At 34.1% G+C, this 21,902-nt stretch overlaps 1 long non-coding RNA gene across 1 annotated transcript in view; it reads right to left on the reverse strand.

Annotated features, from left to right (window-relative positions):
* Window positions 1-21,902, reverse strand: part of LOC141502119 (uncharacterized) — a 264,749-nt gene that overhangs the window by 160,200 nt on the left and 82,647 nt on the right. The window contains exon 4 of the long non-coding RNA XR_012472411.1: window positions 21,177-21,244. This is a non-coding gene — a long non-coding RNA (uncharacterized LOC141502119). The remainder of the gene's footprint in view (window positions 1-21,176; window positions 21,245-21,902) is intronic.

The following is a 21,902-nucleotide window of genomic DNA, read 5'->3' on the forward strand; positions in this document are numbered from 1 at the left end:
AAATGTAGAATTAAAATGCAAATTGAGACATAAATAATTGCATTGTTTAATGTGGATTTTTTTGTTTGCCTGTGCTTATTTTTTATAATTTTTTTCTTTTTTCTTATTCAATTGGAAAAGGATTAAGAGGGAAAATAAATGCTTTTTAATAAGAAAAATGATTAAATGGGACAAGAAGAAGGAGAGGTGATGCTAATATATCAGTATTATTTCTATTATTCATTTTACATTATAGTTTCTTTAGTATCCACCCTGACCCTCTCTACAGAGCATGATCTTTGCCAAACATTTCATCTTTTCCAAATATTAACCCCAGAAAGAGGAATGGTTGAATTTGGAAGAAATAAGCTTTTAAAGCTTAAATAAGAGAGCATTGAAATTTCTTATACTGCATATGCTCATTACATCCAAACTGCAGTTTACCAACTGAGGAATATAAGTGCTAATGAGCACAAAAAGAATTACCAATGAAAAATAACCAAAAGGGACATTAGGAAATAGTACAGCATCATAAATAGAACACAAAATTTGAGCAAGACAGTTCAGATGCCATCTACATTTCCTACTTCATTTTTAAAAAGTAGTAAGAAATTTAAGAGGTGTAAACAATCTACTATCTTTTATTTTTAAGTTGTGCATATCTAAAATGTTTTTCCTAAGTCAGTTGGATGCTACAGTGGATAGAGTGCCAGGCCTGGACTCAGGAAGACTCATCTTCATGAGTTCAAATCCAGGCTCTGTTTGCCTCTGTTTTCTCATCTGCAAAATAAGATGAAAAATAAATGGCAAACCACTCTAGTACCTTTGCCAAGAAAATCCCAAATGGGTTGGAAAAGAGTGAGACATAATTGAAACTTCTGAACAATAATAAATTGTTATCTCATCTTTAACATAGCATGGTCTTATTTTGTAAAACAAATTTGGTTTTACACAACTATAAAATTTTTTTGCTGGAATTAAGATATTTGAAACTTAATATTGGTCTGCAATTATGCATTACAACTTATTTTATAACATCATTTTTGCTCTAAAGCATAAATGAATAATAATCAACATAAAATGATGGATCTACTTATACCTACAAATAATATTAAGTTCTCAAATTGCAACTGTATGTATTTTATTGCCTTCTGAATCATATAAAAATTAGTTAAGAGCAATATTTGAAAAAATGATTAATATATCTTAACTTAATGTAATATACTGTAATATCTTAATTACAAATTAACAATATTATACATAGTTTTAAAACAAGTCTCAGGTGGAATTTAATAATATATAATATATATAATTTGCATGGCACTGATAAAAAATATTTTCAATAATTTCATGAAATTAAATCTGCTTGTTTTAAAAAACAAAACAAGATGATTACTATAAAATATACATAATAGAAGTTCAAAATCCTTATTTTGCTTTTCTTTGTATATTGAAATCTAATATATGTTAATATTTATTAGGTTAATTAAATAAAAAGTTGTCATTTTTAAAATCTTAAAGTGAAAAAAGCTGAGTTTTAGCTTCTCACCTCCTGCAGCACAAGGCAAAAAAAAGTTTTCAATATTAATGTACCTTGTCAGAAAACCCTTATGGCATCTATTAAATCATCTTCTTTCTTGATTATTCTTTAGTTATAAATAGATTCATGATGAATTCTGAAATCTCTACATGTAAATCATGCCACATGTCATTATCTGATATCCTTGAATTAGATATTCATTGCCTTGAGGCCTTAAAGGCTAGCTCGATCCATCCAGCTGTCGCCTCTAGTAATAACTGCTTTATTTTAAAGACTAAAAGCAGATAATAAATAAAATGTTCAAATCCGTACCTAGACTTTGAGTAGGACATAAAAGAATAATGATTTTCTTGCTGTTAGATTTGGTCTCTAACAAAAGGTCAAACCTTTCAGTAAAGAGGGAAAATACTACTAGTACATCCCAGTTATTACAGACCAGAGTAAAGAGGAAGGAAGAAGAAAGAGGAATAATTAACTAATGTATCAGCCTTTAACATATGTAGCACATGTACTAGGGCTCCCTCTCTTAGCCCTTCCTTGTACTGACAGATTGAATTGGCAAAGTCACTCATGGATTTATGAGTAAAGCTTGAGAGAATGGAGAATTTTATTTTCCTAGGATACCTAGACTGGTAAACTTTGTCACTGATCTCCAGTTGATAGTAATTAGAAAGCCAGACTTAATTATTGTCAAGATACCTAAGAGATAAGTTTTTGTATTTTCTTACTTTAGGTGGGGCTAGGTGATTGGTAGACTTAATCCACCCTCACCTTTACAACTACCTCAGCATAATATTTACTGTAAGTAACAGATTTGCAAGTATGTTTAGCAAAATAGATATTCTCAAATCCTGGGTAGATCTCTAGTTACTTGGAAACTTCCGCATTATCTTTTTGGACATTTTGTATAGCAACCCAAAATAAAAATCTCATAAACAGTCTATTTGACACAATTCATAATTAAATCAAATTAACAATATTTTATGCTTCTAAAATATGGTTTTAATAACAACCAAATATCACCTTCATACTTCTAAATATAAGATGATAATAATTTAATAATCAAATATAATTTTACACAGCTCTAATAGGTAATACCGTAATACTGTTTGAAAAGCATTTCCATCAACCCAAATGCCATGAATTTTTTAAAAAGAAAGAAAACCAAAGTCTCTCTTCTTTGAAAGAAATTTTAGTTGTTTATAAGGATATTATATATAGAAGACCCTATAGGGATTAGGAACTTTCACTAGAAATCATTCCTTCTCCCTCTAGGTGAGAAAGAATACCAAGTTGTCTCAGTACTTATGTGACAACAAACTAGTCCATGATTCCAAGAATTCAAAGGAAGTGGGGAAGGGATGGCTAGAACTTTGTCTTCATTCTCTCTCACTGAGGGACTCTTCTCCTATAGGCTTAATTTGGTTCCAAATGCTATAGTAAACAAACCAAATCAGTCTAGGTGAGAGCAAGGTTCTCATCATTCTTTATCAGTAAAGGCCCCTCTAAATTGAATTAGTCCCAGAGAAATTTTCTTTTAAGAATCAAGCTTTTAGCTAATAAGGAAAACTTCCCAAAGCCTACTAAGGTCTACTGGAAGACATTCACCTACTTCAAATGAAAAAGCAGTGGTCACACATGAGGCCATCTAACTGGACAAACTTTCAAAATGCCCCTTTATACAGTGGCAAACACTTTTTTCTCAAAGGATCTGCTTCAACATATAGGCAAATTTCTTCTGGGCCTACTTTACCTAAAAGTACTCCAAATTTCCTTAATGAATCTTTACAACTATAAGGGCAAAAATGAATATCTAATTCAATAGGACAGACAATTAACAAATTCTTTAAAACACTCTAAAAAGTCATCAGAGGTATAGGACCCTGAAGAGAAAGGAAGTTTTTCTATTTATCTCTTCTATATAAATTCCTTTAAAAAGAAATAATTTCAATATTTTGATTGAATATTTTCAAAGATTTTCTAATTGAACATTTAAAAAATCAACTATATATATATATATATAGATATATATAGATATATATATATATCAGCAAATTGCTGAAAGAAAACATTCTTCTATCTTCATGAAAGAAGATAGGACTATATTCTATGAGTGAACTACTATGAAATTGCAATTTTAATTTTCTTTGTCATCATAAATCTGAAAATGGAACCTATTTTGAAGTTATATGACTGTTTTTTAAGACAGAAAACAATCTAATATGGGCTAAAAATGCATAACGATGCTAAACATAGATCCATATTAAACATTTTGTGAAAGAAGAATCAAATCAAATTGGGAAAAAATTAGTGAGAAAAAACATAATGCATAAGACAACTTTTTTAATAGCACACTTTAACTATTGAATTTTTTTCAGCTTCTCTGTGGTTTTTTTTCCTAAGATTTTTTATCTTATTGGCATGAATGAAAAAGGATGCTAGGTAAAACATGATGTTTAATCCAGTAGTGTTCATTCTAACCCAAACTCTCTCAAAAATTTGTTGTACTCAAATGGAATTTATAAAATGGGGTCTGCTGAAGAGCTATGGTAGGAGAAGGGGGGAATTAGGGATAACTCTGATTAGGGTAATAACTATTTTTTTCATTATATAAATATGTTATTTATTTTCTAATTACATACAATGGCAAAATCATTTTTTTGCAAGATTTTTGGTTTTACACTTTTTTCCTCCCTCCCTCCCTTCCCTCTCCCCCTCCCCCTGACAGAAGGCAATCTGATATAGTCTCTGTACTTGCATTTATGATATAGATAGATAAAAATTGAATTTATGAAAGAAGAAACAGTTCCAAAAGGAAGAAAAAAAACATTAGAGATAACAGAAATACATAATATATGACAACTTTTAAAAACTGGAGATATTAAGCTTTGGTCTCAAATTAAATTTCACAGTTCCTTCTCTGGATACAGATGGTATGTTCCATGACAAATCCCCTAAAATTGTCTCTGATGATTGTACTGATGGTGTGAACAGGTCCATCAAGGTTGATCATCATCCCATGTTGTTGTTAGTGTGTACAATGTTCTTCTGGTTCTGCTCATCTCACTCAGCATCAATTCTTACAAATCTTTCTAGGCTTTTCTGCAATCCCATCCCTCATGATTTCTTATAGAACATTAATATTCCCTCACATACATATACCTCAATTTATTTAGCCATTCTCCAATTGATGGACATCCCCTCAATTTCCAATTTTTATATATAAAAATTGAAGAAAGTAAGCTTTGGTTTGCGATTAAACTCCACAATTCCTTCTCTGAATATAGATAGTATTTTCCAACACAAGTTTAGAATTTTCATTGATTGATCTACTGCTTAAATGAAAAAGTTCATCAGAGTTGATCATCACCCAATGTTTCTGTTAGTATATACAATGTTCTTCTGGTTCTTCTCACTTCACTCAACATTAGTTCACACAAGTCTTTCCAGGCCATTCTGAAATCTGTCTGCTTGTGATTTCTTACAGAACAATAGTACAAAAACACATTCATATACCACAATGTATTCAACCATTACCCAATTGATGAGCATCCCCTCAATTTCCAATTCTTTGCCACTACAAAAAGAGTTGCTATAAATATTTTTGTACTTATGAAATTTTTACCCTTTCTTATGATCTCTTTGGGGTATAGACCAGGTAGTGATTTGCTAGATCAAAGGGTATATGCAATTTTATTGCCCTTTGAATATAATTCTAAATGTAACAGAAGAATATATCACTTTCTTTTCCCCCAGATTCCTTTATCCTTAAGTATAAGTAATACAAAAATCCTCTCCCTATGTTTTTTTAAATAGATTCAGTATTCATAAAAACCTGGAAAGACTTACATGAATTGATATTGAGAGAAATGAACAGAACCAGAAGAACATTAAACAAAACAACAATATGAGGCTAAGATCGACCATGATGGACTTGTTCATTTCAGCAGTACAATAATCAAAGACAATTTTAAAAGACTTGCTTTAGAAAATACCACTGGGGCGGCTAGGTGGTGTAGTGGATAAAGCACCAGCCTTGGAGTCAGGAGTACCTGGGTTCAAATCTGGTCTCAGACACTTAATAATTATCTAGCTGTGTGGCCTTGGGCAAGCCACTTAACCCCGTTTGCCTTGCAAAAAAAATCTAAAAAAAAAAAAAAAGAAAAAGAAAATGCCACCTATATCCAGAGAAGGAATTGTGGAGTTTAAATAAAGACCAAATCTTACTATCTTCAATTTTAAAAGTCTTATGTATTGTCACTTTTTTTCTCTCCAATGTTTTCTTTCCTCTGTTTAGATCTGATTCTTCTGTCACAACAATGTCAATATGAATCTATGTTTAGCATAATTATAAATATAGAATCTATATCAGTTTGCTTTCTGTCAGGGGAGGGATGAGAGAAATGTAAAACTCAGAACTTTGCAAAAAATGACTTGTAAAAACTTTCATTGCATATAGTTGGAGAAACAAATAGATAAAATATTTTTTTTAAAAATAGATTTGAGGGGCAGAGCCACTATGGCAACAAGAGAGGAAAGTCTCTTAGGCGCTCTCTATAAAACTTTGAAACTAAGGACTTTAAATTTTTGAGAGACAGAACCCACAGAGGGTCCCAGTGAAGCAGTTCTCCTACTCAAGGTAACCTGGAAAAGAGCAGAAAGGCTCTGCTCCCCGGGGGTCGGAGGGGTGGCCCACCAGAGTGAAAGAACTTCAGCCTCCTGGAGGCAGCCCCAGGGTGCTGGGAGCCAAGGCTCACAACAGTGGGGGAGTCTCCTGAGCTATGCCCCACAGAGCACTAGGCACAAATTGGGGGAACAGCTGGGGGACCTCTGCCAGAGCAAGCACGTGAAGCCCAGCCCTCAGGGAACACAGCAAGCAGTGAGCAGCAGCATGGCCTAGGCAGACCAGGAAATAGAAGCAGATAAGCTAGTAAGCAGGAGCCCCCAGGGCATGAGCCCATTGAACTCAGGGAGGGGAGTGAAGAGAGAGAGAGAGACTGCAGAACTCTGCCCCTGGAACAAGAAGCTGGGGCTCTCACCACATTCAGATCCTGATTGCAGTCTAGGCCCCCCCCACCTCAGCCCCATGGCAGAGGGGGACGTATATGGTCATTCACAGACCAGGAGGGAAGACAGAGCCTCATACACTGAGACCCTTGTGGGAGTGTCCCAAAAGCTCAGGAAGCACCCCCAAAACAGGCTTAAGTTGGGAAAATGAGCAAGCAGAGAAAAAAGAGGAACACCATTGAGAAATATGAGCCCAAGAAGGATCAAAACACTCAGTCTGAAGATGAGGAAGCACAAGCTCCTGCATCTAAAAACTCCAAGAAAAATAGAAATTGGGCTCAGGCTATGACAGAGCTCAAAAAAGACTTTGAAAATCAAATGAGGGAGTTAGGGAGAAAACTGGGAAAAGAAATGAGAGAGATGCAGGAAAAACATGAAAATGAAGTCAGCAGCTTAGTCAAGGAAATCCAAAAAAATGCTGAAGACAATAGCATGCTAAAAACCAGCTTAGGTCAAATGGATAAAACAGTTCAAAAAGTTATTGAGGAGAAGAATACTTTTAAAAGTACAATTGGCCAGATGGAAAAAGAGATAAGAAAGCTCTCTGAGGAAAACAAATCCTTTAGATAAAGAATAGAGCTCAGGGAGACTGATGAATTTACAAGAAATCAGGAATCAATACTTCAAAACCAAAACAATGAAAAATTAGAAGAAAATGTGAAACATCTCATTGAAAAAACAACTGATATGGAAAACAGAATTAGGAAAGATAATTTAAAAATTATTGGAATACCTGAAAGTCATGATCAGGAAAAGAGCCTTGACATCATTTTCAAAGAATTACTACAGGAAAATTGCCCTGATATTCTAGAAGCAGAGGGCAAAATAGAAATGGAGAGAATCCACCGTTCCCCCCCCCTCCCCGAGAAAGAGATCCCAAAAAACCAATCCCCAGGAATATTATAGCCAAGTTCCAGAACTCCCAAGTCAAACAGAAAATATTACAAGCAGCCAGAAGTACACAATTCAAATACCATGGAGCTGCAGTCAGGATCACACAGGACTTAGCAGCAACTACGTTTAAAGCTCATAGGGCTTGGAATATAATATACCGGACTACAAAAGAACTTGGAATGAAACCAAGAGTCAACTACCCAGCAAAAATGAATGTACTCTTCCAGGGGAAAAGAATGGATTTTCAATGAACCAGGGGAATTTCAAATGTTCCTGTTGGAATGGCCAGAGATGAACAGAAGGCTTGATCTTCAAATACAGGACTTAGGTGAAGCATAGAGATTGGAGGAGAGGGGGGAAAATATGAGGGACTTAATGATGATGAACTGCATGTATTCCTGTATAGAAAAATGACACTGATAATACTCATATGAACCTTTTCAGTTAATAGAGCAGGTAGAAGGAGATTTTATAGTTGAAGTACAGGAGAAAGCTGAATTTGAAGATAAAATATGGTGTAAAAATGGAGTGAATAGAAAAAAGGGAAATGTAATGGGAGAAAGAAAAAGGAGAGGGGGAATAGGCCAAGATATTTTATGTAATAAGATTTTTCTTTATCACAATGAACTATTGCAATGTTATGGAAGGGGGGAAGAAGGCAAGGGGGAATGGGGGAATCTTCATTCTCATTAGAAGTGGCTAGGAGAGGAAACAGCATATATATGCTCAATGAAGTATAGGCATCTGGAGTAAGAAAGGGGGGGACAGGGGGAAGGGGGGGGATGTGAGTGATGGAGGACAGGATGGACCATGGGAGGAGAGTGGTCAGATATAACACATTTTCTCTTTTACTTCTTGCCAGGGATTGGAATTGAATGACCTGTCTGGGGCCATAGGACCAGGTGGATGCTGGGCCTAAGGGGTGGTAGGGGGGATTGGGCCTCTTGGCCCCAGGGCCAGGGATCTGTCTGCTGCACCACTCAGATACCCTACAGCAGAGTCAGAGTGAAAGGAGAGAGAAAATATAGTACATGGTAGTGGAGAAATAAGAAAGGAGGGAGTTACCATCAGCAATGGCAATGGTGAAAAAATATGGAAGTAACTTTTGCGATGGATGTATCATAAAGAATGTGATCCACCCGCGACAGAGTTGTTGGTGTTGGAACAAAGACTGAAGCACATTTTATTATTATTATTATTTTGGGGGGGGTGCAAGGCAAATGGGGCTGGGTGGCCCACCTGGGGCTGCATAGCAGTGTGATTGTTGGGTGTCTGAGGCCAGATTGGGACCCAGGTGCTCCTGGCTCAAGGTCCAATGCTCTGTCCACCACCCAGCCACCCCTACTATTATTACTATTTTATTTTATTTGGGGTTTTTTCTTCTTTTTTTTGGTTTTTGCAGGGCAGTTGGGGTTGGAATGGCTTGCATGTCACACAGCTGAGTGATTATTGGGTGTACAGTGCCAGATATGAGCTCAGGTGCTCCTGGCTCCAGGGCTGGTGCTCCATCCATTGCGCCACCTGGCCATACCTACAATTATTACTATTTTTTTAATTTTAATTTTTTTTCTTTCCCCTTTACTTTATTGTTCAAGTGAGTCTATATTTTTGGGGGGGTTATTTTGTTTACTTTTAAACAAGAATATTTTATTAATGTATAAAAAAATTTGTACAAAATGAGAATAAATAAACATTAAATTACAAAAAAAAAGAGAAAAAATGTAACAGAAAAAAAATACATTCAGGGGCAACTAGGTGGCACAGTGGATAGCCCTGGAGTCAGGAGGACCTGAGTTCAAATCTAACCATAGACACTTAATAATTACCTAGCTGTGTGACTTTGGGAAAGTCGCATAACCCATTGTCCTGCAAAAACAAAAATAAAAAAACAAAGAACAATAGATTCAGTGGTGGCATGTATCTGGCACATAGTAGGTGACTAATTAATATTTGATTGATTGTTATAAATATTGATATTTTTCTTGGAAATGTAATTAACCAATGGTTCACTTCTATCTTGCTTTGTTTCACTTCAGTTATAAATATAAACCACTATTCTTGTTAATTTCTAGTATCTAGGACATAATTGATATTTCATGGTATAAATCATGTGCTTGTATTACATGTGCACTTAAAATATCAATAGCAATATCATGGATTCTAAGCTATAAAATACTCCATGGAAAATATAACTCTATAGGGTAGAATAATGGGTAATCAAGATGGTGGAGTAGAGAAAACACTGCAGCCAATCTCTCCCAACACGCCCCTCCAAAGAACTTTAAAATTTTATCCAAACTAAAATTACAAAATGGTAGAACAAACAAAAGATCAGTGTGAGATATTTTTATACATCTCAGAAATCCAGAAAACATCTATGAAATTGGAGTAGGAGGTAGCCTGGAACCCACTTGGCAGCAACACCATCTGTGGCCCTTAGAAGCAGTAACAGCAGCAGCAGCAGCTTAGGGAACTCTCAAGTCAAAAATGGTAAAGGAATCGGAAAACCGTCATAAAGATACTACAGAAGATCCCTTTGCTAGCCCTGACACAGGACCTGACAGTAATTGGCAAAAACTAAACTATCTGTTTAGTGCCTTACCAATCAAAATTCCAAAAAATTACTTTAACGAGTTAGAAAAATTGTAAGTAAATTCATATGAAGAAATAAAAAGTCAAGAATTGCCAGGAGCTTAATGAAAAAAAGTGCAAAAGAAGGTGGTTAAGCCCTACCTGATCTAAAATTATATTATAAAGCATCAGTCATCAAAACTGTTTAGTATTGACTAAGAAATAGAGTAGTGGACCAGTGGAATAGACTAGGTGTAAAAGCAGGAGATGATTATAGTAATCTGCTGTTTGATAAACCCAAAGAGTCCAGCCATTGGGATAACTCCCTCTTAAAAATTGCTGGGATAATTGGAAGTTAGTATGGAAGAAACTTAGATTAGACCAACACCTCACACCCTTTACGAAGATAAGATCCAAATGGTTATAGGACATACACATAAAAAACAATAATATAAGCAAATTAGAAGATCAAGGACTAGTCTACCTGTCAGATCTATGGAAAGCGGAACAGTTTATGACTAAGGAAGAGTTGGAGAACATCACCAAAAACCAATTAGATGATTTTGATTACATTAAATTAAAAAGCTTTTGCATATATAAAACCAATGTAACCAAGATCAAAAGAAAGGTAGTAAATTGGGAAACGATCTTTACAACTAATGATTCTGACAAAGGACTAGTTTCTAAAATATACAGAGAACTGAGTCATATTTTTAAAACAAAAGGCCATTCCCCAATTGACAAATGGTCAAAGGATATGCAAAGGCAATTTACAGATAAGGAGATCAAAGTAATCCATAGCCATATGGAAAAAATGCTCTAAATCATTAATTATTAGAGAAATGCAAATTAAAGCTTCCCTGAGGTACCACCTCACACCTCTCAGATTGGCCTGTATGACCAGGAAGGATAATGATCATTGTTGGAAGGGATGTGGGAAATCTGGGACACTATTACAATGTTGGTGGAGCTGTGAACTCATCCAACCCTTCTGGAGAGCTATTTGGAACTATGCCCAAAGGGCAACAAAAATGTGCATATCCTTTGACCCAGCAATACCACTACTGGGTCTATACCCTGAAGAGATGAGGGAAAAGGGTAAAAACATTACTTGTACAAAAATATTTATAGCAGCCCTGTTTGTGGTGGCAAAGAATTGGAAATCCAGTAAATGTCCTTCAAGTGGGGAATGGCTTAGCAAACTGTGGTATATGTATGTCATGGAACACTATTGTTCTATCAGAAACCAGGAGGCACGAGATTTCAGGGAAACCTGGAGGGATTTGCATGAACTGATGCTGAGTGAGATGAGCAGAACCAGAAAAACACTGTACACCCTAACAGCAACATGGGAGTGATGTTCAACCTTGAAGGACTTGCTCATTCCATCAGTGCAACAATCAGGAACAATTTGGGGCTGTCTGCAAAAGAGAGTGCCATCTGTATCCAGATAAGGAGCTGTGGAGTTTGAACAAAGTGCAAGGACTATTCCCTTTAATTTAGAAAAAAAACCAGATAGCTTATTTTCTGATCTTGTTACCTCTTAGACTTCTCTTTAAGGATATGATTTCTCTTTCATCACACCCAATTTGGATCAAGGTACAACATGGAAACAATGTAAAGACTGACAGAGTGCATTCTGTCGGGGGGGGAGGGGGGAGGGAAGCAAGATTGGGGGAAAATTGTAAAACTCAAATAATGTCTTTAATAAAAAATAAATTTAAATTTAAAAAACAATAAATAAAAGGAAAATAAAAAGGGAAAAATTATAGTCATATAAAAATGCTCCAAAATTTTATTGGAGAAATGCGAATTAAAACAAATCTGAGGTGCCACCTCAATCCTATCATATTGGCTAAAATGACAAAAAAAAGATCAAATTGGAGATATATGGGAAAATTAGGACACTAATGCATGTTGGTGGAATTATAAACAATTTGGAACCATGCCCAAAAGGCAATAAAACTATAAAACCCTTTGATCCAGCAATACCACTACTAGTTCTGTATCCCTAAAAGATCACATAAAAGAGAGAAAGATTCACAAGCACACAAATATTTAAACTGTTATTTTTTGTAGTTGCAAAGAATTAGAAATTGAGGGGATGCCCATAAATTAGGGAATGCTTAAACAAGTTATGGCATATAAATGTTATAGAGTACTATTGTTCATAAGAAATCATGAACAGTCGAACTTTAGAAAAGCCTGGAAAGACTTGTATGAACTGATACTGAGTGAAACCAGGAGAACCTTGCACACATTAACAATACCATGAGATAGTCAGCTATGATGGATATAGCTACTCTTAGCAGTTCAGTGATCAACAGTTCTGAGAGACCTGTTACAGAAAATTCCAGCCACATCCAGAGGGGGAAAAAATGGAGTCAGGGTGCAAAGCAAAGCATACTGTGCTTACTTTTTTAATTCTTTTATGCTTTTTCTTTATTTCTCATGGTTTTACCCCCCTTGGTTCTAATTCTTCTTCTACTAATATGGAAATATATTAAACATGCTTGTAAATGTACAACCTATATCAGATTGTTTACTGCCATGAGGAGGGGGAAGGGAGAGTGGTAGAAAAATGTGGAACCCAAGAGCTTGCAAAAAGATCAATATTGAAAACTACTTTTTAATGTAATTTGAAAAAGAAAGAAAAGAAATTTTAAAAAAGAAAAGGAAATAATGGTCAGCATTTTTTATTTTTTAACATCTTAAGCTAGATAATTCTCTTTCTTAATGTTTTTCTAATGGAGATTAACAATAATTTAAAGTTGTCAAATAGGGAAAAGTTGCATATTTATGGAGAGCTTTCTCTCATGATGATAAGGATAATAGATCATTGTTAAAAATCAGATGTGACCTGATTATCATAATTTAAAATTCTGGCTGGTATGTTTTATTTATAATTTTCATTCTATGTGATATGGAAAAGTTTTATGACTTTTTGCAAAAATAGCTTAGAAATGGAACAAATAGTGAAGTTATATACTATTTTCAAAATCCCCAGATCCAGTATGCTTTGGACAACAGAATCATTGAGAATAAAGGCTCATTTAGCTGCTTTGAAATGAATTACTAATTATTCCACTGCCTCTATAAACAGTAGTTTGCCATAGTAGTGTGTTTTTAATATTTCCTTCTTTCTAAATGTGTCGTATTTCTTGCAAGAACTGGACATTTAAAAACAAGGTATTCATCTTTTCCATAAAAATTCTAATCAAATCTAATTTTTCCACATTAACTTTTGGTTAGTCTTTCACCTGAAATGAAAAGTGTCATTTATTTTTTTCCTGCTCAAATATATGATTTGTAGAACAAGAATAAAGACTTCCAAAGCAGATCACTTACTTCTATCTGCAGAACCTTGACAATTTATCAAAATAAAACTTTAAATTTCTATTTTAGGTTTAAAAAAAATCTCCATCAGAATTTCAGAAACAATCAAACTTCAAACCAAGGATCTGAGATCCATGTAGTAGTCACATTCCCTGGGGTCTAAGAGTTAGATCATTAACTTCATTATTCCCTGTAGCTTATTTTTATAACAACAACACTATTCAGGTAGCCAAGTAAAGATTTCATAAAAATTGATCCTCAAGCATTTGAATTGGGGAGTATACTTCATGAAAATATTTTCAGTGATGCTCCTAATTTCAGTTAATAAAGTAAAATCAAAAGAATAGAGCTTAACTTTGTAAAGAGTTCCTAATATCTGCAAAGAACATTTTTCACTGTACATTCAATGTAGTAAATTACTGTGCTATAAACAATGAACATCCTATATAGCCTCACACAATTTCTTTGAATGGATTTCAACCAGAACCATAACTAGAAACTCTTCTAACAAGGGTAAACTTCATATAATGTACATAGGGCATTCAGTTGGTGATAAGGGAAACCTTAGACCTCAGGCCATAAGTCTTTGCAAGGAAAGAAAATAGATACTGCTTCAGAAAATATCTCAAGAGTACCAAAAGTCACTGCTAGGGAAGCCATTGGTTAAAAAAAACCACTTAGATAGACCAAGAACAAGTATGCCTGGAAGTACAATGGAAATAAAATATTTTTGCTATCCATACAATAAACCATACAACTTTTTTTCACTTAATATTTTGTCAACATTAGGTGCAAAATTCTGGTTACCCTTGCATTTTAACTAACCTTCCCCCTTTTTTCTACTGATCCTCAAAATATAAGGTTGACAAAATCCAGAAGTTTTCTTCATAATAATTGCTAACATATAATCATTCAGTTTAGCCACATTATTAATTAATTTTATCATATAAAAATCTTAGGATAATACAATTTTTAAAAAATGAAATATACCCTTTTCCTGATGATGCTTACATTCAACTTGGAGAGTATAGTTTGTACACAAATAAGTAAATATTCAATTATTTTAGGAGGAATAGATCACTAATATTTTTTAATTTTATTTTTAATGTATGGAATAAAAACAAGCATTTCCATAACATAGCACAATAAAAAGGATGATTGCACATTAAACTGCAAATCTACCATGAGAACTTGCTATTTCTTTCAAATATGCAACAAAATTATCATGTAAATTTTTTTTTCTTCCCTCTCCTCATCCTACCTCTATCTAAGAAATGGCTACCATTAGACACAGGAATACATACATACATACATACACACACACACACACACACACACACACACACACACACACACACACATATATATATATATATATAATTATTCTATACATACTTTTACTTACCAGTTATTTCTTTGGATGGAGATAGAGTTTTTCTTCATATGTCCTTTATTGTTAATTTGGGTATTTCTAATAGTCAAAATAACTTAGTTACTCAAAGTTGTTAATACAATATTGATGCTACTGTATACAATGTTTTTCTTGATTTTATTCATTTCATTCAGTTATTTTGTACCAGTCTTTCCAAGTTTTTCTAAGATCATTGAACTCATCATTTCTTACACCACAGTGGTATTCCATCACAATAATATGCCATAACTTAATCATCAATTCACCAAATGATGAGCATCCCTGCAACTTCCAGTTCTTTGTTACCACAAACATTTTAGAACATATAGGCACTTTTCCTTTTTCCCTAATTATCTTCAGAAATAGACCAGGTTGTGGAATTGCTGGATCAATGAGCATAGATAGTTTAATAACACTTTAGGCATGCTTCTTCATTGTTCTCAAAATGAAAATTGGATCAGTTCACAATTCCACCAGCAATGAATGAGTGTCTCAATTTTTCCATATCCCCCTCCAAGATTTATCACCTTCCCCTTCTCTCATTATAACTACAAAATGATACCTCAAGGTTGTTTTAACTTGTTCTTTTCTAAACAGTAAAGATTTAAATTTCCTTACAAATTATATTCCATACAAATTAGCTGTACTAGAGTTGTGGTGGAATTTTTTGATGGCCCATATGATTTCTCTAGTACAATGAGCTATTTGTTAGGAACTTCCTCTACCAATATAGATAAACACCTCTGCAATTTATTGTCTTATCAGAGTTGCTTGGGGCACTGAAATGTCAGTAATTTGCCAGGTATTGCATAACCAAAAGACATCAGAAGGTAGAATTTAAACCCAGGTCTTTCTAAAGCTGCCAGGTCTCTAACATTACATTATATTGTCTCTGCACTATAGTTATGGTGCATTTTTTTCACAAGTAGCTTATTCATACAGCTTAAACCATAAATTATTGTGCTTGCTTTTAAAAATCAACCTAATAATAGCAGTAAAAGTTGCCATTGTTGCACGAAGCATGATCATTGATAGCATTTTTAGTAACAAAAATCTTAGACTCATTTATGAGATCAAATTAGATTTAGAAACATTTTACTTGCTAATACTCATTTTCCATCAGTAGCTCTGCTTGCTTTGAATCTATGATGTCCTACTCAGAATAAATTGATCACCCAAAATTTCATCATTATGCTGATTAGTTCAACTTTGGATAATAAACACCTTCTCACCTCTTTCATCCCCTTCTCCCCTCTGATTAGAGATCTAGAGGGTGGATCACTGAACTTCTAGAATTTTCCATTGTAGAGTGCTGAAATCTGAAGTCTACTTTCCATCCGCAGATCTGCCTATTTTCTGCAAGATGTTCTTACACTAGCTACCCCCTTAAATCCTTTCACTTTCCAGGTTCCTTTTATGTGTCATCTTCCCCCATTAGATTATACCTTCCTTGAGGGCAGGGATTGTCTTTCTTTTCCTTATTTATAACCCCAACACTGTGTCTAGCAAATAATAGAAGCCCAATAAATATTTATCGAACTGAACCTAACTGAAAGAAAAATGAGTTATTTTCGTTTGTCATCAAAATGCCAGACCAGAAGTGTAGCTTTGTTTGAGATATGATTATATTTACTCACCATTGATATACCTGAACTGAATTAGTACCACTTAATCAACATATAACAACTCTTCCTACTCTATTAGGAAGCAGTTGAATTCTGCTAAAGAAAAGCAAAGTGTTAGAGCAGTTAGGTAGTGCAGTGGATAAAGCACTGACCTTGGAGTCAGAAGGACCTGAGTTCAAATCCAACCCCAGACACTTACTAAATGTGTGACCTTGGGCAAGTCACTCAACCTCTTCACTGCTCCTCCAAAAGAAAAGCATCCAGCATTTCTTGTCATCTCTCTCACCCACACTGTCACTTGTTCTTTTAAATCTAGTAACTAATTGAATAAGGAGATTAACTATTACATCACCACTATCCAGAACTGATCATATAATCAATCTCTTCATTTCACAAAATCATATAGTAATACCAAGGAAAACTAAACCTTTATATTTACCTACTGGAAATGAAAAGAAAGAAAAAAAAGCCCTTACTATCATTTTGATTGGTAATTGATGTAAGAACTGGTACATTTAAAAAACAACTTCTAGGAGCTATATACCCTAACTCAGTTTGACCTTTCCCCAAAAACAGGTCAAGGTTCCACTTTCATATACATCCCCAAAATAGGAAATATTATTCAAAAGCATAATCTATAGCTTGATCCACCAGTATGGATCATATTATATGATATATGAAATAGAAACATAAGCCTTTATTATATCAGGGTTGCAAGCAACTCAATATAATCTTTTTCAACAAGGTTGGAATCCCTAGAGCATTCAAGAATTTTTTTAGGTTGCTCACAGCATGATCATCTATGATGTGGCTCAGGGTACTATGAGGAAGGCTCCAGTTAGAGAGCCCAGAAGAACCAGGATTGGGTCTACTGCATAACTGATATTATTCTCCATACTCTTCCCATTTCTGAAATACAGTAGTCTCAAGGTTCATTTTTTCCACTCATTTCTTCCCTTCCCTTTCCCAAATGGTTTCTTATATTAGGTACTGTAGGTGTTTCTGTTTTACCATTACCCATACAAACTAATGCAACAAAAATACTAATTAGATTTCTCATTGGCATATGTTTTGTAATGTAAATAAGTGGTACCTATATGTAATGTATAAATTAGTAAACATTCATTGATGGTGCTTACTTTTTTTTTTAATTTATGGAATCCAAGATCAAAAAAGTTGGAGATCAGTGCTCAAGCAAAATAAACATTCTAGGAGAAAGACTGTCATATGCTATATGTTGGGCAAATTCAGACTCAGAGAGCTCATTAGACCTGGGTCAGTTTTGTTTTAGGGACCACTTTGTGGGCAAGATGTGCCCCCAAGTGCTAATCAAAAACAAAATCAAGTTAAAACAAACAAGAACTTTGGAAGTAATATCATGAAATTTTTTTTACTTTAATACTTCAGTGAATTTGTGGTTCTGCTGATATTAGGTATTATCTCCATCAATCCAGATCACAACCCATCCATGACTGCATGATTCTTACTCCTCTTTCCATAAATTCTCCAAAGAGAGCTTACCCAAAGTGTTTAGAGCTCCTGAGAGCTCTTAAAATTGCATGATTGTCTTCCTACATAATCATAACACTTTTATTTCAGGACATAAATTTAATCTTATAATTTCCCATAATCCACTTTTCCCACCTAATTCTTCATTGGGAAGATGTTGCAGCCTACTTATATCTACCATTGACTTTTAGATGATCCACAAATTTAATCCTTAGAACATTAGAGGATTACATGATACACAGAAATATAATCAGGAAAAATATAGATGTTAATAAGATAGACACTTGTTTCCAAAAGAATCTGAGGGTCATGAAAATTATTGTGCAATTTTCCAAATATATTCTAACTTGTTTTTCTTTTTCCCATCTATTTCTGGGCCCATCTACACTTATTCAAAATATATGTCCTGAGGAACCACTTTATGTGTTATCCATATGACTGTATATCAGTAATCTGAATACTTTCTTCATCCTTATGCTTTTCCAGTGTTTTTAATTAGGTTAAGTCCTTTTGAATAATTATACATTTATTCATGAAACAGCAATGATCTTTTATTTTAATGAGCAAAATATAATTTTTTTAAAAAGGAGCATCAGGGGAACTCTTGTTTTACAGAAAAGTCTTTTTTTAAATATGATTCTGGGGTGGACTTTCTCCATGATAATGGTAAACACCTTTAGTGAGTCTGTGTCTTAATTTTCAATGCTTTGCTTGGTATTAACAATCAGCTGATAGGGGCGGCTAGGTGGCACAGTGGATAGAGCACCGGTCCTGGATTCAGGAGTACCTGAGTTCAAAACTGGCCTCAGAAACTTAATAATTACATAGATATGGGGCCTTGAGCAAGCCACTTAATCCCATCTGCCTTGCCCAAAAAAAAAATAAAAATAAAAATAAAAAATAAAAAACAACCAATAATCAGCTGATTATTAAAATTATCTCTGTTGTTACATGCAAGCAATCTTACATGATTTGTTATATGCATAGGACATGATTTTCTGGAGGAGAGCCTTTAAGGTTGTGTTTTAATGCACAAAAATAATTTTTATAGTCAAAAAATATTAAGAAAAGTGATATATCAGATACTCAATATAACTTTGACTATAATAATGTGGCTAACTATAAAATACCATTTTTTAAAAGGCTGACTGCTCCGTATTCAAACTTTAATCAAGGAAGACTTTGACAAGCACTACTGGAACAAGATCATTTCCAGATCCAGGGACAGAATGCAATGAGATTCTCATAGAAAAGCTAACAATTAAAAAAAAAAGAAATAGACTTCATCATAGCATGAGAGGGTCACTCAGCAAGAATCTAGTATGATTTATCTGGGAACAGGTTACCTGTCTCTGTGTTGGCTATGTTACATATTGTGTCAAGCTGATTCAAGATTAAAGTTTTATTTGTATGATATGCTTTTTTTTCTCACTGCTCTTTTTTTAAGTAGTTCTAGTATTAATTCTGATTTTTCTGTGACCTGACTTTAGAGAGTCATTTGTTACTCCTACATCAATAAAAAGTATTCTCAAGGAATACATGATATATAACAAATTATATTGGTATATATGATAACAATTTAATTTAGAAGTTTAAACAATGTCACAAGGAGACCAAAAAAAAAACTCAGAAAGTGCCTTAGTCAATGAATACACTTAATTTTTCAAAAAAAATGGTAATCAAAGGGAAAACTGAATAAGAATGTAAACTCATTTGTAAAACCTTACAAAGAAACATAAATGCTATTATGTCATATATAACATAGAAGATATCAAGAGTAAAATGTTTAAAGAAGGCTTGACAATATAGCCCATTGAGCAAAGTTATTCAATGGTTATTTAAGGATGTTAAAAAAAGAGGGAAACAACAAAACAAAAGGAAAATGGAAAATATTTGCAAACTTTTCTTCATCAAAGAGACGGTGGAATTACCACACTTGGATATTCCAGATATTCTTATAGAGTTAGCACTAAATCACTAAAGAGAACAAAGAAGGGAAAATAAGCTGTACTGTGCCACATGTACATAGAAAAGACACATGCTGGAGATGAAGCAATTGGGAGGACATTGAAAGACCAACAGACAAAGTATATAAATTAGGGAAATAAAACTATAAGAAAAAATCTCAGATCTTATTAATGCTGAAAAGATAGATCAAGATAAAATCAATAAGTATTGACATATGCCATCTGTACAAAATCATTGAGAGACAAATCAAGGTCATCCTCAAATAGAGTATTAGTAGGAAATAAGTAAGTTTTCATCAGTGATTTTCAACAATTCAACATGTAATTACTATTTTATAAATAACTGAAATACACAGAGGAAAAAATTTATTACAATAGAAAGTATTTGATTCAGTATCATTTTGTCTGCTAGTTCCTGCCTTCAAGGACTGAATGGTTCAACAATTTGTGTACACAAATCATGTATATAAGATAAGTATATTTAAAATCAATAGAAGGTAGCCACAGAGAGAAAGAGACTATAACTTAAACCTTGAAATTTAGACTGGACCAATTTTCCCAAAAAGTTTCTGAAGCTTAATTGTTGTGAGAGACTAAGGTTCACTCCTTTGATAACTTTCCAATGTCTTTGTCCATAAATAGACCAATCCACAGCAAACCCTGCAAACTTGACAAATGTTTCATTGCTATTTAAGTTGACATACCTTTCCATCTAGCAGTGCATTGCCATATGAAGATTGGTGAAATAGAGTTAAGTTCCATCTATCTGAAGAAACATTCTACTCTTGCTCAATATCATTTTTATTCTAAGGTTATTTAAACTTCATTTTGTTAACTCTGAATATTGGTCTACAAGTATCTCATTTAATTCAATCCTGAACCAAACCACTAACAGACCTGGCTCACACTGTTGTAATCTGTGGAAAGCATGGCTCTCATGGTCAAAGTTGAAAAATGGCAATGCAGAGGAAGTGAAATATCAGGTTAAAGGATGGTTCTGTATCCTAGTATGATACCTGTTAGATTAACTTAGAAAATAAAGGTGGAGGATGGGGCAATTAAGGGAAAATTTCCTAGTAATTTTTATAGTCCTATAAAACCTAGATTAAAAAAAGAAGTTTAAACATAGTAAATTTACTACCTTTACTATCATTCATTAATGAGCAATAGAGCTTTGGTTTTTAAAGGCCATGTCCTAAGGGTAAAGAAGTTATTGTTGAACTTAGTAATACACAATAAAGGAGCAATGCTAATTAGGATGGAGACCAGCAGCCTACCTTGAGGAGAAGAGTCTTTGACCCAGTGATTTTGCTGCAAAACATGTTAAACTTCCCTGAGAAGAGGTCTATAATGGAAAGATAATAAGAGCAAAAATGAGTGAGGTAATTGATAACTGTTGCCAGTAGTAAAAAATGTCTAAGACTTATCCTATTACATTTTTCCTAAAATGATTTTCTTTTTTTTTTTTTTTGCAAGGCAAACAGGGTTAAGTGGCTTGCCCAAGGCCACACAGCTAGGTCATTATTAAGTGTCTGAGACCGGATTTGAACCCAGGTCCTCCTGACTCCAGGGCCAGTGCTTTATCCACTATGCCACCTAGCTGCCCCCTAAAACGGTTTTCAAAGGGTTAGTGAACAAGCTTATCACCCCCGGTGAATTTGGAAAGCTGCATAATTTTGAGTAAGAACCTGATAAGTCTCTGAATTAATGCTGTTGAGTGTGGTCTAATAGAGCCAAGTTGGATATACTTGCTACTGGTGAGTTCCATTAATTACTTAAGAATTTACTGGAGAGTTGCTTCTACAATGCCAATTTAATCAGCTAAAACTCCAAGGTGAAAATTTTAAATTTTTTTTAATATGACTTAAATGAGAAGATGGACCATAAAGTTGAGTTTACATTTCAACCAGTTCACTAAGGTACCCAGGGCTGGGCAAACATACAAATAGGTTTTCTGCAGATTGGAAAAGGAAGTTTGATACTTCTTACCTGCTTGCTATATA

This window comes from Macrotis lagotis, chromosome X (assembly GCF_037893015.1).
Source record: "Macrotis lagotis isolate mMagLag1 chromosome X, bilby.v1.9.chrom.fasta, whole genome shotgun sequence".
In the NCBI taxonomy this organism is placed as follows: Eukaryota; Metazoa; Chordata; class Mammalia; order Peramelemorphia; family Peramelidae; genus Macrotis; species Macrotis lagotis.